At 44.7% G+C, this 17,634-nt stretch overlaps 1 long non-coding RNA gene and 1 other non-coding gene across 2 annotated transcripts in view; one reads left to right on the top strand and one right to left on the bottom strand.

Annotated features, from left to right (window-relative positions):
• Positions 1–17,634, top strand: part of LOC119929652 — a 152,594-nt gene that overhangs the window by 23,440 nt on the left and 111,520 nt on the right. The gene's annotated exons all lie outside the window — the stretch shown is intronic.
• On the bottom strand, positions 3,312–3,382 carry TRNAD-GUC. The gene has a single exon. It is a non-coding gene; the product is annotated as a tRNA-Asp (tRNA).

Here is a 17,634-nt window from a genome sequence, read left to right as displayed (position 1 = left end):
ATAAATAGAATTATAGCTATAGGCACAGCATTAATAAAATAGAGTAGTAAATATGTACAAGTAAAATAAATAGAGTAATAAATCTGTACAAATATAAAGTGCTGTGGGGAGGGGAAGGAGGTAGGGCTGGGTGGGGTGGGACTTGCTTCCCACTTGGAATGAGTTCCTATTTCTAGGTGGAGGATCGGGCAAGGTGGGCTGTGGAGTTCGAATTATTGTGTTCCAAGCTCACAGGTTGGTTGATCAGTGGCATTTATTGAACACCTACAGAGTCCAAAGCCTTGTACTAAGCATTTGGGAGAGCGTAGTAGAAGCAGGAACCTGCGACATAATGGGGAAAACACTGGGGTTTGAACTGCCCCGGCTCCCACACTGAGAAGCAGCATGGCCTAGTGGAGAGAGCAGGGACCTGGGTTCTAGTCCCAGCTTTGCCATTTATCTCCTCTGTGACCTTGGGAGAGTCACACTTCTCTGGGCCTCAGTTACCTCAGGTGTAAAATGGGGATTAAGACTGTGAGCCCCATATGGGATGTGGACTGTGTCCAAACTGATTACCTTATGTCTACCCTGGTGCTTAGAACAGTGCCTGGCACATTGTCAGCACATAACAAATACCATAAAAAAGAAAAGGTGGGAGTGAGGGCACCTTGCGCAGGATATGTTGATTTAGAGCACCCTGTAATAGAATTACCACCATCAGGCAACTGCCACCAAGTCTAGTCTAGTTTCCTGAAATTTTTCCCAACAGAAACGTTCAGTCCAAGTGTCCCCGCTGCTCAAGAACCAGTGGCTGACCATCCACCTCTGCATCATACAGAAACTCCTTGCCACTGGCTTTAAAGCCCTCAGTAAGCTCGCCCCCTCCTACCTCACCTCACTGATCTACTACAGCCCAGACCGCACACTCCACTCCTCTAATTCCAGTTTACTCACTATGCCCCCATCTCATCTATCTACTGCCGACCCCTTTCCCACATCCTCTGTTTGGCCTGTAACTCCCCCCAGCCCGCCTCCATATATGCCAGACTCTGACTCTCTTTACTTTCTAAGCATTACTAAGGTCACATATCCCCCAAAGAGGCTTTCCCCAATTAAGCCCTCTTTTCCCTTGTTCGCTTTCCCTTCTGCTTCACCTATGCATTCATTCATTCAATTCAATCATATTTATTGAGCGCTTACTGTGTGCAGAGCACTGTACTAAGCGCTTGGGAAGTCCAAGTTGGTGACATATAGAGACGGTCCCTACCCAACAACGGGCTCACAGTCTAGAAAGGGGAGACAGACAACAAAACAAAACATGTGGACAGGTGTCAAGTCATCAGAATAAATAGAATTAAACTGAAATGCACATCATTAACAAAATAAATAGAATAGTAAATATGGACAAGTAAAATAAATAGAGTAATGAATCTGTACAAACATATATGCAGGTGCTGTGGGGAGGGGAAGGAGGTAGGGCCGGTGGGGAGGAGGAGAGGAAAAAAGGGGGCTCAGTCTGGGAAGGCCTCTTGGAGGAGGTGAGCTCTCAGTAGGTCTTTGAAGGGAGGAAGAGAGCTAGCTTGGTGGATGTGTGGAGGGAGGGCATTCCAGGCACTTGGATCTGTGACTTTTGGACAATGGATATTCACTCCACCTCCAACCCCACAGCACCTAAGTTCATATCTTCAAAAATATATGATAAATTACTTATTATATACTTAATTAATTAATTAATTAATTATAAATTACTTATTACTTATTCTAGACTGTGAGCCCACTGTTGGGTAGGGACCGTCTCTATATGTTGCCAACTTGTACTTCCCAAGTGCTTAGTACAGTGCTCTGCACACAGTAAGCACTCCATAAATACGATCGAATGAATGAATGAATGAATTCATATTAATGTCTGTCTCCCCCATTAGACGGTAAGCTCGTTGTGGGCAGGGAACATGTCTCTTAATTCTCTTCTATTGTACTCTCCCATGCATTTAGTACAGTGCTCTGCAAATAGTAAGCATGGGAAGCAGCGTGGCTTAGTAGTTAGAGCACGGGCGTGGGAGTTAGAAGGACCTGGGTTCTAGTCCCGGCTCCGCCATATGTCTGCTCTGTGACCTTGGGCAAGTCACTTCATTCTCTGGGACTCAGTTGCCTCATCTGTAAAATGGGGATTAAGAATGTGAGCCCCATGTGGGACAGGGACTGTGTTCAACCTGATTTAACTTATATCTACCCCACTGCTTAGAAAAGTGCTTGGCACATAGTAAGTGCTTAACAAGTACCATAATTATTAATAAATACCATGGATTGATTGATTGAACTCTACAGTAACTGCAAACAAGTATGTGCATAAGGGAATTTAACCATGTTGGAAGGTACTCGGATAAATACAAATCTTTACTTAAAATTTGTGATTAGCAAGTTGGAAAATTCTTCCTATTTGTGGCAGTCAATGCTGAGTGCCTACTAGCAACTAGATAAAGTGTGTGTGTATTGTGGAGGGGGTGGCAGTATTCAGTGCATTTAGCCTAATTCTCATTTTAAGTATGAAAAACACTCTCAGACACTCTGGTTTCCAACCTCCCTAAACATTTCCATCTGGGTGGATGACCTAGTGAGCAGCTAACAGCCAGCTGAGAGGAGAAATCTTATTTAACCCCAGGGAGGGTGTAGCAAGAGATTATTTAGACTGTGAGCCCCAAGTGGGACAGGGACTGTGTCTGACCTGTTGATTACCTTGTAACTGCTCCAGCGCTTAGAACAGTGCTTGGCTCACAGCACTAAGCACATTCCGTAATTACTATTATAGTCCTGACAAAACTCATCTTCCATCCCAAGCACTCTCTTCTTCCTAACTTTCCCATCCCTGTTGATGCTAGGACCGACCACCCTCCCTGTCCTTCAGTCTTGTAATCCTAATGTCTTTTTTGATTCCCCCTCCTCCTCACCAGCGCTATTTATTGAGCGCTTACTGTGGGCAGAGCACTGTTCTGGATACTTGGGAGAGACTACTCTTCCTCAGTACTAGTTTATGGATCTGCCTTTTCTTATTAATAATAATATAACAACAACTATAGTATTTGTTAAGTGCTTACTATGTGCCAAGCACTGTTTTAAGCGCTGGGGTGGATACAAGGTCATAAGATTGTCCCATGTGGGGCTCACAGTCTTAATCCCCATTTTACAGAGGAGGTAACTGAGGCACAGAGAGGTTAAGTGACTTGCCAAAGGTCACACAGCGGACAAGTGGCGGAATCGGGATTAGAACCCACGTCCTCTGACTCCCAAATCCGTGCCTTTGCCACTAGGCCAGACTGCTTCTCATAAGATTTCAGTGCATTGGCCAGGAATCGAACCTGGGCCTTCCGCGTGACAGGCAAGAATTCTGCCACTGAACCACCAGTGCTTCTTCACCCTTCTACTGTACCCAGCACTCTTGTTATTCATTCATTCATTCATTCATTCATTCAATCTTATTTTGTGCAGAGCACTGTACTAAGCACCTGGGAGAGTGTAATACGATAAACAGGCAGGTAGAACAGTGCTCAGCACTTAGAACAGTGCTTGGCACATAGTAAGTATATATGCATATATGTTTGTACGTATTTATTACTCTATTTATTTATTTATTTTACTTGTACATATCTATTCTATTTATTTTATTTTGTTAGTATGTTTGGTTTTGTTCTCTGTCTCCCCCTTTTAGACTGTGAGCCCACTGTTGGGTAGGGACTGTCTCTGTATGTTGCCAATTTGTACTTCCCAAGCGCTTAGTACGGTGCTCTGCACACAGTAAGCGTTCAGTAAATACGATTGATGATGACGTTGTTCTTCCCCTCCCTGAGGCCTTGCGTGATTAATCTTCTTAGTCTCTTGGTCCCTATAGCCACCTCTCCAGCCCTTAAATTCAGCAGGCAGGGATTTTTTTCCTATTTTTTAAAAATGGTATTTTTATTTCTTGTATTGGTCCTTGACTTTGTGTTTTATACTGGTTTCCATTGTTTGATTTTTCCTTAGATTGGGAGCCTCCCGAGGGCCAGGGGGCATCTAGTTCTCACCAGAGTATCATTTCCCAGTTTTTAGTACTGGTTCTAATCCCCGCTCAGTCACTTGTCTGCTCTGTGACCTTAAGCAAGTCACTTCACTTCCCTGGGCCTCAGTTACCTCACTGTAAAATGGGGATTGAGATTGTGAGCCCCACATGGGACAGGGACTGTGTGCAACCTGATTTTCTTATTTCCACTCCAGTGCTTATTACAGTGCCTGGCACATAGTAAGCACTTAACAAATACCACAATTATTATCATTATAAACACAGCAGGGCTTAGTGAAATCTCCAGGGATGCGTGGGTCTTCTGTTCGCTAATAAATCCTCCGCCTTCTCCTCCCCTACTCCTTTTTCCTTTTTTTTTTCCTTCTGATTCCCTTATCCTCTGCTCCAGGAGCTCCTCTGAGCTTCCACAAGTGTTAACAGGAGCACATTGTAATGGGTTTCAGGGTCTTTAGCGGGCCAGAGTGAAATTCTTCAGTGTTTCCCTGTTTATTGTCCTTCCAGAAAAAAAGGCAGTCTACTTCCCGCTGTAACCCAGATATCCATCCTCAGTGTGAGGAGCCCACACCATCTCAGCCACTTGGCTGTATTTATCTGTTATTTTTCCAATGTTTTATACTGTGTGCTGATTTTTCCATCTATTCTCACATTCTTTTACCCTGTTCTGCTTGCCTTCCCTTTTAGATTATCAGCTTTTTGAGAGCAGAGGATTACATTTTGAAGTCCTTCCTTATGTTCTCCAAACCTCCGATATAGTGCTCTGCCTAAATAAATCAATTAATCGGATTTATTGAGCACTTACTGTGTGCAGAGCACTGTTCTAAGCACTTGGGAGAGTACAGAATAACAGTATCAGCAGACATGTTCCCTGCCCAAAAGTTTACTGTCTGTACGGTGGTGATATTGATACTGAGAAGCAGCGTTGCTCAGTGGGAAGAGCCCGGGCTTTGGAGTCAGAGGTCATGGGTTCAAATCCTGGCTCCGCCAATTGTCAGCTGTGTGACTTTAGCCAAGTCACTTCACTTCTCTGGGCCTCAGTTCCCTCATCTGTAAATGGGGATTGAGACTGTGAGCCCTCCGTGGGACAACCTGATCACCTTGTAACCTCCCCAGCGCTTAGAACAGTGCTTTGCACATAGTAAGCACTTAATAAATGCCATTATTATTATTATTATTATTATTATACTGGAACTAAGAGGCTATCCAAACAACAAGGAATGATCTAATGCTTCAAACTCTTAGTCATATGCACCATTTAAAATATATTAGACCAGTCAAGGGTTTCCAGAGAAAAAATTACCATGACAACCTTTTTGGTGGCTGCCTTTTAAAAATTAGGCTGATAATGAAAAACTAGGAAAACCCTTTTCAGCATCCAGGATATTAAAATACAATTCATGGACTCTCTGATCTTATCTTTTTTATGATAATTGGTAAGCACTTACTATGTGTCTGGCACGTTCCAAGCCCTGGCGTAGAAACAGCGTGGCTTCGTGGAAAGAGCAAGGGCTTGGGAGTCAGAAGTTGTGGGTTTTAATCCCAGCCATGCCACTTATCAGCTGTGTGACTTTGGGCAAGTCACTTAACTGCTCTGTGCCTCAGTTACCTCTTCTGTAAAATGGGAACAGTGCTTGGCACATAGTAAGCACTTAACAAATATCATCATTATTATGCAAGATAATCAGGTTGGACGCAGTCCCTGTCCCACATGGGGATCACAGTTTTAATCCCCATTTTGCAGATGAGGTTAGTGAGGCCCAGAGAAGTGAAGTGACTTGCCCAAGGTCACACAGCAGACAAGTGGTAGAACTGGAATTAGAACCCAGGTCCTTCTGACTCTCATTCCCATGCTCTATCCACACAAGACCGCACTGCTTCTGGCAGCATCTGTCACCCGGTCTCTACCTGCCTGTCCATCACCCTCTGTGTCCATCTCAGAGGCTTCTCAGAATCCCTCTGGAGACCAGAAGTGGCCACATTTGAGATATATCAGTCAATCGTATTTATTGAGTGCTTACCATGCGCAAAGCACTGAAATGCTCTTTTAGATGTACTTTTTTCTCTTTAGTTTCTTTGTACTGTAACTTGAACTTTGTTTTAATGGTGTTTGTTATGCACACTTACGATGTGTCAGACGCTGTACAAAGTACTGGGGTAGATATAAGCTAATGAGGTTGGACTCAGTCCATGTCCCACATGGCGTTCACAGCCTTAATCCCCATTGTATGGATGAGGTTACGAAGTGAAACGGCTTGCCCAAGGTCACCCCGCAGACAAGTGGCAGAGCCGGGATTAGAACCCAGGTTCTCTGATTTCCCGGTCCCTGCTTATTCCAATAGGCAACCCACCTTGCCTTTAAAAAAGGGCCAGATAAATTAACGGAATAAAGCACCTTCAGGAGTTGACTGCCAAAATAATTTTTGGAAGGGAGGAGAAAAGGACTTTTTTCTCTTCTTACCATTTGTGGATGGCAGTCACCGACGCTACCCTAAAAAGCAACGTAGTTCTTGGATATGAATGCTGTTTTAGACATAAAGGAAGTAGAATGAAAGAAAAATGAATTCCTGTTGTCAAAGATCCAAAGAGCTATGTTGGGGTTTCCAAACCTGAAAAGGGCACTGTTGTTTCATAACAGCATAATTTATGCATTGGGAAATAATATCAATCTTATGCCCCTCTCTGGGTGTCAAGGCGTTTTGTCCCTGATGGTGCCAAGTGAGCCAGCAGTAGGCTCTCAATAACTGCACTGTCCTCATCAATAGGATCCTCAGTCGAGAGTCAAAGACACAATATGCAAGTGTTCCCCAGCTGGTCCTCTGGCATTTGCAAAGTATTTAGGAAGTGAAAAAAAAAAGTCTTGTTCAACAGGAACGGATCATCTCTCGATGTATGCAGCATAACTAATGGACAGCATTTTCAGTGTCCCTTAAAAACATCAGCTCCAAATTCACCGCTTGCAGGAGATTAGGTATGGCCAGCTATCGCTGCATTTTCACGCAGCATTGTAATTGTTGAGGAGGCCTTGTAGCTCTCTCCGGCTCTGGGATCTGGTGGAGCCAAAAGGGTTGTGCCTCTTAATAAACAATTGTGGTGTTTGTTAAGAGCTCTACTAAGCGCTGGGGTGGATATAAGTTCGTCAGGGCCCACGTGGGCCTCTCAAGTCTAAGTAGGAGGGAGAACAGGTAGAACAGTGCTTCGCACATAGTAAGCGCTTAACAAATGCCATCATTATTATAAACAGGTATTGAATCCCCACTTTGCAGATGAGGGAACTGAGGTGCAGGAAAGTTGAGTGACTTGCCCAAGATCCTTCAGCTGGTACGGGGTGGAGAGGAATTAAAACCTGGGTCCTCTTGACTCCTAGATCTGAGTTCTTTCCACCAGGCCATACTGCTTACTAAAAGTGTGGAAACTGGGCAATAATAATAATAATAATAATAATTGTGGTTTTGTTAAACTCTTACTATGTGTCAGGCACTGAACTAAGCACTGGGGTGAATTCAAGCAAATCAGGTAGGACACAGTCCCTGCGCTATGTGAGGCTCATAGTCTCAATCCCCATTTTACAGATGAAGTTACTGAGGCCCAGAGAAGTGAAGTGACTCATCCAAGGTCACACAGCAGACAAATGACAGACTATGGATTAGAACCCATGACATTCTACTCCCAATCTCGCACTCTCAAAAATAAGGTAGAAGGATAAAGCTGATTGGTATCTTTTTCCGCTCCCTTCTGTGTCACCCTGACTTGCTCCCTTTATTCATTTTCCCTCCCAGCCCCAGAGCACTTATATACATTTCTGTTATTTATTTATTTCTATTCATGTCTGTGTCCCCCTCTGCACTGTAAGCAAATTGCGAGCAGGGAATGTGTATGTTTATTGTTATTGTGTACTCTCCCAAGCACTTAGTACAGTGCTGTGCACACAGTAAGTGCTCAATAAATACGATTGAATTTATATACTGACACTATAGTTATTCAGGGTAGAATTACCACCTTCCTGCCTGTTTCTGATAAACCAGCTTTGTCAGTGGCTATGAATGACAATGAAATCCATGGCCATTCTTAATGATAATGTATTTTCTGCCCGTCTTTCCTGTTTTTGGAATGATCTTTTGAGCAAAATAAAATGGAACTGCAGTATTCTCTTTACGCAGACACACTGGCTGCAAAACTGCAAACGATTCCAGAGGGTGTCGGGGAGGGTCGAAATGGAAAGAAGTTGTCTGTGACTTCAGGGGTAGAGTCTGGGCAGCATTGTCTCTAAAAGAGGTAATTAGGAAACACGCCTAGATCTTAACCTTGTAAGGACAGGGATACTGTCTAATAATGCTGACCTCTTGGAAGTAGAAGCAAGGAAACAGAATTATGAGAATAGGGAGTGGGGAGTTGGGAATAAGTGTGGGATGCTTTGCTGTTATTCTTGTTATTCTTTTCCTGTGTGCTGGTCCTCTTCTGCTTCTTGGTTATGAATCCCTTAAGGTCCAAGGATCGGGCCTGAACCAAGAGTCTTGTACTTCCTCCCAGGGTTTAAGCACAGTGCTTAGCACATTGTAAAGACTGTAATCCCCTTATGGGCAGGGAATGTGTCTACTTATTCGGTTGTATTGTACTCTCCCTTAGTACAGTGTTCCTCACATAGCAGGCTCTCGATAAATACCACTGATTGATTGAAGCTCATTGTGGGCAGGGACTACGTCTGTTTATTGTGATCTTGTACTCTCCCAAGCGCTTAGGACAGTGCTCTGCACGCAGTAAGCTCTCGATAAATGCAAGAGAATGAATTCATACATCTCATGACTGCAGTGCTCGGCACATAGTAAGTGCTTAACAAATACCATCATCATTATTATTATTATTACTGGTACTGCTGCCATCCCAGTGTAGGCCAGATGTAATTTGGGAGAGAAGCATAAATGGTCATTTCTGCCTTTTTTCCTAGAACTAGGACAGAATGCATTTCTCAAAGGTATCATTTGGAAACGCTGCTAAGGCTGTTGGCTAGGGCTACAGGCGAAAGAGCACTAAGCATGCAAAGAGGCACCAGGTTTTTTTTGCCTGTGAGGAGTTCCCTAATGATTTCATCGGCAGGGCTGGGATTTCTGCTCAGGACTGATGGTAGCGGGTGGGAAGTCCCTCGTTTCAGGGTAAACCGTTAGAGCCGGACCTTTTTCATAGACTCCCAAGCGCTCAGTGTGGTGCTCTGCACACAGTAAGTGCTCAATAAATATCACTGATGATGATGATCATCATCATGATTAGCGATTTATCTAAGCCAGCGCTTAGAACAGTGCTTTGCACATAGTAAGCACTTAACAAATATCATTATTATTATTATTATTATTATTATTATTATTATTAAACTAGAGGGCCTGCTCACCAAACATCTCTAATCATTTTGCCTAGGGGAAAGAGTGCAGACTGTAGAGTGAGGGGTCCTGAGTTCTAATCCTGGATCTGCTACTTATCTGCCGTGTGGTTTTGGGCAAGTCACTTCACTTCGCTGGGCCTCAGTTTCCTCATCTCTGTGGATTCAATGGCTCTTATCCCTTCCACTTTAGACTGTGAGCTCTGTGAGGGACAGGGACTGTGTCTGATGATCTTGTATATACTACAGTGCTTAGAAAGTGCTTTGGACATAGTGAGCACTTAACAAATACCTCAATTAGCATTGTTATTATAGCTATTATTATTGTAATTTTCCCAGCATGGCTAATGTAAGAGCCAATGGTGTTTTAGATGCCAGTAGAGAAAAAGTGTGGCCTAGTGGATAGAGCAAGTGAGTGGGAGTCTGAAGGACCTGGGTTCTAATCCCAGCTCTGCTGCTTGTCTACTGTGAGAACTTGGGCAAGTCACTTAACTTCTCCGGGTCAGTGACCTCACCTGGAAAATGGGGATTTAGACTGAGAGCCCCATTTGGGACAGGGACTGTGTCTAACCTAATTTGCTTATATCTATCTCAGCACTTAGTATAGTGCCTGGCCCACAGTAAGCGCTTAACAGATACCACAATTATTATTACTAGAGAAATGTTCAATTATCACCGCTATTAAGCAAAAAACTAACACATATTTTCATCGGCTCAGTCTGCGCAGGGCAGAACTGCTATTTGTTTGAAAAATAAATTCCCAATCTAATTAACTGCTGAAACAGATGCCGCTTTTTTCAATCCAATGAAAGAGAAATTTGCAACTGGTCCTTTTGACCATTTTTTTGGATTGGCTGAAAGGCTTTTGAGCCAATGTAGACCTGGTTTTTATCAAGTTGGCCGTGTGCTTATGCCTGGGTCCTGATTGGTTGGGCACTATGCCTTACTGGCATCTGGTGCCCATGATTTCTGGGCATCGACAACTCCTTTGGCCCAAGCCATTCTGCAGCGCTGAACTGACCTGCTCTTCAAATCAAGCACAACATGACCTAAAAATGGGTTGCCATTGAGCCTGATAATCAGTCCAATGAATCAGTCAATCCTTCGGTGGTATTTGTTGAGCACTTACTTACAGTGTGGAGAGCACTGTCCTAAGCACTCGGGAAAGTACAGTACAATACTTTCAGTTCAACAGACTTGGTAGGCAAGCCTTCCCTGACTAAGCCCTCCTTTCCTCTTCTCCCACTCCCTTCTGTGTCACCCTGACTTGCTCCCTTTATTCATTTCCCCTCCCAGCCCCAGAGCACTTATATACATTTCTGTCATTTATTTATTTCTATTCATGTCTGTGTCCCCCTCTACACTGCAAGCTCATTGCGAGCAGGGAATGTGTCTGTTTATGGTTATTGTGTACTCTTCCAAGCACTTAGTACAGTGCTGGTCACACAGTAAGTGCTCAGTAAATACGATTGAATGGATTAATGCGTGTTCCCTGTCCACCCGAAGTTTACAGTCTAGAGGGGAAGTTAGACATTAAAATAAACTCAGATACGTCTACAAGTGCCATAGGGCCTAAGATGGGGTGACTATCAAGAGCTTATACGGTATAGATCCAAGCGCAGAGGTGACAAAGAAGGGAGAGGGAGTAGGGAATTCTCCGATTCAGCAGTTACCTGAGTAGCCCCACTTCATAGTCTTCCGTTTGGTGTTTGTTTTAGAAGATGTACCTTTTAGCCTGTTCTAGTTTCTTTTAAAGCCGTTTTGATGGGTAGCATTCTTTAATAATTGGTTACATCTGAATGACTGATAACTGCTTTCGGTTGTGCAACATATACCTGTATTAACTTGTATCCTATTTCGGGTGTTCAGGCACCGTGACCATTTTCTTCTTCATTTTACTTCATTTTTTCTTAGTCCTCAATCCCACTTCTGGAATACAGTATGGTGTTTATTGAGCATTTACTGGTTGCAGAGCACTGTACTAAACACTTAGGAGAGTGCTATCCAATATAGTAGGGATATTCCCTGCCCACAACAAGCTTACAGTCTAGAGATTTGTCTAGTGCATATTCAAATAATCCCCACTGCAAGTGACCTCCTAAAGTAGTGTACTCGAGTTTCCCTCTCAGAGTAGTGAGATGTTTTATTTTCAGTCTCATCGTTTCCTACCCCATTTGAAAAATTGGGCACCCAGGGTTCGTCTCCTCTTCTCATGATTCAGGGAACTGTGGCGAGACTAGTCCGTGGAATACTAGTAATTTTCTAGGCATGCAGTGGGTTCTAATTCTGGCCCTGCCAGTTGTCTGCTCTGTGACCTTAGTCAAGTCACTTCACTTCTCTGGGCCTCAGTTACCTCATCTGTAAAATGGGAATTGAGACTGTGAGCCCCACGTGGTACAGGGACTGTATCCAACCCGATTTGCTGGTATTCACCCCAGCGTTTAGTAGAGTCCCTGGCACATAGTAAGCTCTTAACAAGTACCATTGTTATTATTCTTATGTCATGAGAAGTGCAGTATTGTGGCCTGTGGATTAGCTGAAACAAAAGCCAATGTGACATATACCAGGGGGTTTGGTGGCTTCCCTGATACACCTATTAGTAAGGAATGATAATAGTCGTGCAAGGAAACAGGAGAAAAGCATGTTGAACTCACATAGCATAAGTGATGCTGCCTCGGCCCAAAGAAGGTGAGCATGAAGAACGCACATCATAATCACACAGTTTACTGTTTTGTGAAATTGTCCCCGTTGGAGATTTCTGGTGGGTCATGCTTTGGATGGGGCCCCATGCCCTGATGTCATGCTTCTGGGAAATTGAAAGGCCAGTTTCTGGAAAGGAATTGTGGATGTTCATTCACTTGTTCAATTCTGTCATATTTTTTGAGCGCTTAACTGTGTGTAGAGCACTGTACTAAGCGCTCGAGAGAGTACAATATAACAATAAACAGACACATTCCTTGCCCACAACGAGCTGAAAAAAAAGTTTCATTTTCAGTTGCACTGATATTGCAAGAACAGAGGAAGGTGCAGAGTCTCCTCCACCACCGATGAGGCTGGAGGAACATATCTATTGATAGGAAACCAAGAAGCACGTTTTTCTTCTTGCTCTTCTGAGCCCAGCAGTACCACCATCCTCTCCGTCTCACAAGCCACATTACCTTGGCATTATCGTCAAATCCTTTCTCTCATTCAGCCCACATATTCAATCTGTCGCCAAGTCCTGGGAGGTTCAGCCTTCACAACGTTGCTAAAATCCGCTCTTTCCTATCTATCCCTACTGCTACCACGCTTATCCAAGCACTTAACGTGAAGCAGCGTGGCTCAGTGGAAAGAGCACGGGCATTGGAGTCAGAGGTCATGGGTTCAAATCCTGACTCCACCACGTCTGCTGTGTGACTTTGGGCAAGTCACTTCACTTCTCTGAGCCTCAGTTACCTCATCTGTAAAATGGGGATTAAGACTGTGAGCCCCACGTGGGACAACTTGATCACCTTGTATCCCCCCAGTGCTTAGAACAGTGCTCTGCACATAGTAAGCGCTTAATCAATGCCATTATTATTATTATTATTAACATATTCTTCCTTGACAATTGTATCTGCCTCCTCCTCACTGACCTCCCTGCCTCCTGTCTCTGCCCACGTCAGCCCATGCTTCACCCTGCTGCCTGGATCATTTTTCTGCCAAACTGGTCCAATTTTCCCCACTCCTCAAGAACACCCAGTGGTTCCCCGTCCACCTCCGCATGAAACAGAAGCTCCTTACCGTCAGCTTTAAAACACTCAATCACCTTGCCCTTCCTACCTTACCTCACTGCTCTCTTACTACATCCCAGCCCACACACTTTGCTCCTCTATCACCAACCTACTCACTGCTCATCGATCTCGTCTGTTGCCGCCGACCTCTTGCCCAAGACCTGCCTCTGGCCTGGAACGCCCTCTCTCTTCATACCCCACAGACTATCACTCTCCCTATTTTCAAAGCCTCACTGAAGGCCCATCTCTTCTAAGAGGCCTTCCGTGACTAGGCCCTCATTTCCTCTTCTCCCACTCCCTTCTGCATCACCCTTGCACTTGCATTTGCTCCCTTTTTTCACCCCTCCATCAGCCCCAAAGAATTTATGCCCATATCCATAATTCATTCATTTCTGTTAATGTCTGTCTCCCCCCAGGATTGTAAGTTCATTGTGGGCAGGGAACATGTCTGCCAACTCTGTTAGAGAAGCAGCGTGGCTCAATGGAAAGAGCAGGGGCTTGAGAGTCAGAGATCTCGGGTTCAAATCCTGGCTCTGCCAACTGTCAGCTATGTGATCTTGGGCAAGTCACTTAACATCTCTGTGCCTCAGTTACCTCATCTGTAAAATGGGGATGAAAACTGTGAGCCCCACGTGGGACAGACTGATCACCTTGTATCCTTCCCAGCGCTTAGAACAGTGCTTCGCACATAGTAAGTGCTTAACAAATGCCATCATTATTATTATTATTATATTGTACTCTTCCAAGCATTTAGTGCAGAGCTCTGCACACAGGAAACATTCAATAAAAATATATATATATATGATAAATCTCTCATTTATATGTTGCCAACTTGTACTTCCCAAGAGCTTAGTACAGTGCTCTGCACACAGTAAGCGCTCAATAAATACGGTTGATGATGATGAATAAATACCACTGAGTGATTGGTTTTGAGGAGTTGTTTTCCTGTAATTTTTCAGGCAAGGGCCCAGGCCATTTTGTTTGACATCCAGAGCAGTGTTGCCTAGTGGATAGAGCATGGGCCTGGAAATCAGAAGGACCTGAGTTCTAATCCCGACTGTCACTTGTATGCTGTGTGACCTTTGGCAAGCCACTTCACTTCTCAGTGCCTTAGTTATTTCAGCTGTAAAATGGGGATTAAGACGATGAGCCGCAAGTGGGACACGGACTGCGTCCATCCTGATTACCTTGTATCTACCCAGTGCTTAGAACAGTGCCTGGCATGTTGTAAGCACTTGACAAATGCCATTATATAAAAAAAAAACCCAAAAAACTGTCCTCCAGCTGCTCCCTCCCCAGTACCAATACGAACCGGATGGTCTCATGTCCATTAAAAAAACAAAATTTCCGGGCCAAGCCTGCCTCCACTTCAGCTCCTGATGCCAAGTTTCCCCACTCAGATGCTATACCCATTTTCATACAGAGCCAAGAATCATCACCTTGGTATTTTTTTAAGCGCCTACTATGTGCCAGGCCTAGTACTAAGTGGGGTGGATAAAAGCAAATCAGGTTGGACACAGTCCCCATCCCACGAGGGGTTCCCCATCTTAATCCCCGTTTGACAGATGAGAGAACTGAGGCCCAGAGAAGCGAAGCGACTTGCCCAAGGTCACACAGCCATCAAGTGGCAGAGTCAGGATTAGAACCCATGACCTTCTCACTCCCAGGCCTGGGCACTATGCTATGGTCGCAATGGCCTGGGAGCAAGCGTGGGGGTCTCAGGACCCGCTCCCCATACTGGGGAGACAGTTTCAGCTCCATGATTGGATAGACTTCCTGCTCCACTCCACTCCACCCACTCACCCCTTGGGACAAGGCCATACCTCAGCACCTCTTCTCACTGAACCATTTCTCTCACCTCACCAACTCCGAAATCCAACTCTCCAAGTACAACCTCCTATCGGGCCCCCCTTCCTCCCATCCCCTCCCGACAACGCTCCCCTTCCCGACTGAGGCATCACTCCTCCTGCAGGAGGCCTTCCCTCAGATAACTTCTGATCTCCCTGGCCTGTATTCCCCTCGACTGGCACTTTAACACATCATCATCATCATCATCATCAATCGTATTTATTGAGCGCTTACTGTGTGCGCTTGGGAAGTACAAATTGGCAACATATAGAGACAGTCCCTACCCAACAGTGGGCTCACAGTCTAAAAGGGGGAAAAAGGGCTAAAAGTCTAAAAGTGGCACATCCGTGCCACTGACGCACTTAAGTTCCGTCGAGTGCCCTTGTAGCTCTTTGGTACATATCTATCTATTTATTTTATTCTATTTATTTTATTTTGTTAGTATGTTTGGTTTTGTTCTCTGTCTCCCCCTTTGAGACTGTGAGCCCAATGTTGGGTAGGGACTGTCTCTATATGTTGCCAATTTGTACTTCCCAGGCGCTTAGTACAGTGCTCTGCACATAGTAAGCGCTCAATAAATACGATTGATGATGATGATGATGATCTTTAAACTCTATTACTTCCTTCTCTCCGAAATTTGTTTTAGTATCCGTCTCCCCCTCTAAATGGTGACTCCATGAGGGTAGGGATCATGTGTAATAATTCTACCGCACTCTCCCAGCAGGTGCTTGATAAACACTAATTGATTACGATTATTTTTATGATGACTCAAGGCACTATCACAGAATGGCACATGGCATCGCGATAGGCTGCGCACTTGACCTGGGTGGTTTCATGTGCTGGTCACCCTAGTTATGGGGGTGAGAAGTGTGCATTGCCCTCCATTTGCCCACTGATGGAGATGGGTGTTGCGTTAACTGAACAACCTTTACAGCGTCGGGCAACCGTTTTATACAGATCACGCCTCTCCTGAGAAGCAGCGTGGCTCAGTGGAAAGAGCCCGGGCTTTGGAGTCAGAGGTCATGGGTTCAAATCCTGGCTCCTGCAACTGTCAGCTGTGTGACTTTGGGCAAGTCACTGGGCCTCAGTGACCTCATCTGTAAAATGGGGATTAAGACTGTGAGCCCCCAGTGGGACCACCTGATCACCTTGTAACCTCCCCAGCGCTTAGAACAGTGCTTTGCACATAGTAAGCGCTTAATAAATACCATCATTATTATTATTATTATTCTGAGGAGCCCAGATTTGAAGTGAATTGCCTCGTTCGTTTGTCTAAACTTGCAGAAGACAAAGTGTGGTGGGAAAGCATGGGAAGACATATCTAGCTGAAGAAAAGGTTGCTGAAAAGATTGCTGATCCATCCCCCCCATCTTACCTCCTTCCCTTCCCCACAGCACCTGTATATATGTATATATGTTTGTACATATTTATTACTCTATTTATTTATTTATTTTACTTGTACGTATCTATTCTATTTATTTTATTTTGTTAGTATGTTTGGTTTTGTTCTCTGTCTCCCCCTTTTAGACTGTGAGCTCACTGTTGAGTAGGGACTGTCTCTATATGTTGCCAATTTGTACTTCCCAAGCACCTAGTACAGTGCTCTGCACATAGTAAGCGCTCAATAAATACGATTGATGATGATGATGAAGATGAAACACTGATCGGCGATTCAGAAAATCCCAAAGAGGCAACTGAGATCTATTTCCTCAGTACCGAATGATTCAAGGCACCCATCTGGACCTCTGCTCAGAGCTTGCAAAACAGACTCCAACAGCAGGATCTTCAGCGGTGATGAATGTCTTGGCCTTGGAGCGCTTGAGCGTCAAGGTCTCGCTTGCCAAGAGCAGATTCAAGAGGACAGACTCCCAACCAACTGTTTCAAGCAAAGATGGCACTGCAGAAATGTCCAAGCACAGATTGTATTTTTTTTGCAGGCACACAACCTCCCCCAGCCCCATAGTACGAAGTTCCCATAATGATCCCGGGGGAAAGACTTCCAACCAGAAGATGTCCAACATCACAGTCGGGACGGACTCAACCTGTACTAAAAGTAGTAGTAGTAGTAGTAGTTGTGATTGCATTTACTGAGGGACCAATGGTAGCATTCATTCAGTCATATTTACTGAGCGCTTACTGTGTGCAGAGCACTGTACTACGCGCTTGGGAGAGTACACTATAACAATAAACAGGCATTCCCTGCCCACAACGCACTCACAGTCTAGAGGATGATAACACTGCACCATCCTATGTGTGGCTGGAAAGTACAAAATGAAGAGCAAAGTAACCCCTGCCCACAAGGAGCTAATCATCATCATCATCATCAATCGTATTTATTGAGCGCTTACTATGTGCAGAGCACTGTACTAAGCGCTTGGGAAGTACAAATTGGCAACATATAGAGACAGTCCCTAGCCAGCAGCTAAGGCTCTAACGGTGGGAGAAGCAGCATGGCCTAGCAGAAAGAGCACGGACTGGCAGTCAGAGGTGTGGGTCCTATTCCCGGCTCTGTCAGTGACTTGCGGTGTGACCTCGTACAGGTCACTTCACGTCTCTGCTCTCCCTCCTCCTTAGTCTGCGAGCCCCATGCGGGACAGGGACTGTGTCCAACCTTATTAACTTGGGTCTATCGTAGAACG

The sequence above is a fragment of the Tachyglossus aculeatus genome, chromosome 6, assembly GCF_015852505.1.
Source record: "Tachyglossus aculeatus isolate mTacAcu1 chromosome 6, mTacAcu1.pri, whole genome shotgun sequence".
In the NCBI taxonomy this organism is placed as follows: Eukaryota; Metazoa; Chordata; class Mammalia; order Monotremata; family Tachyglossidae; genus Tachyglossus; species Tachyglossus aculeatus.
This window is presented reverse-complemented; position numbering and strand designations above follow the sequence as displayed.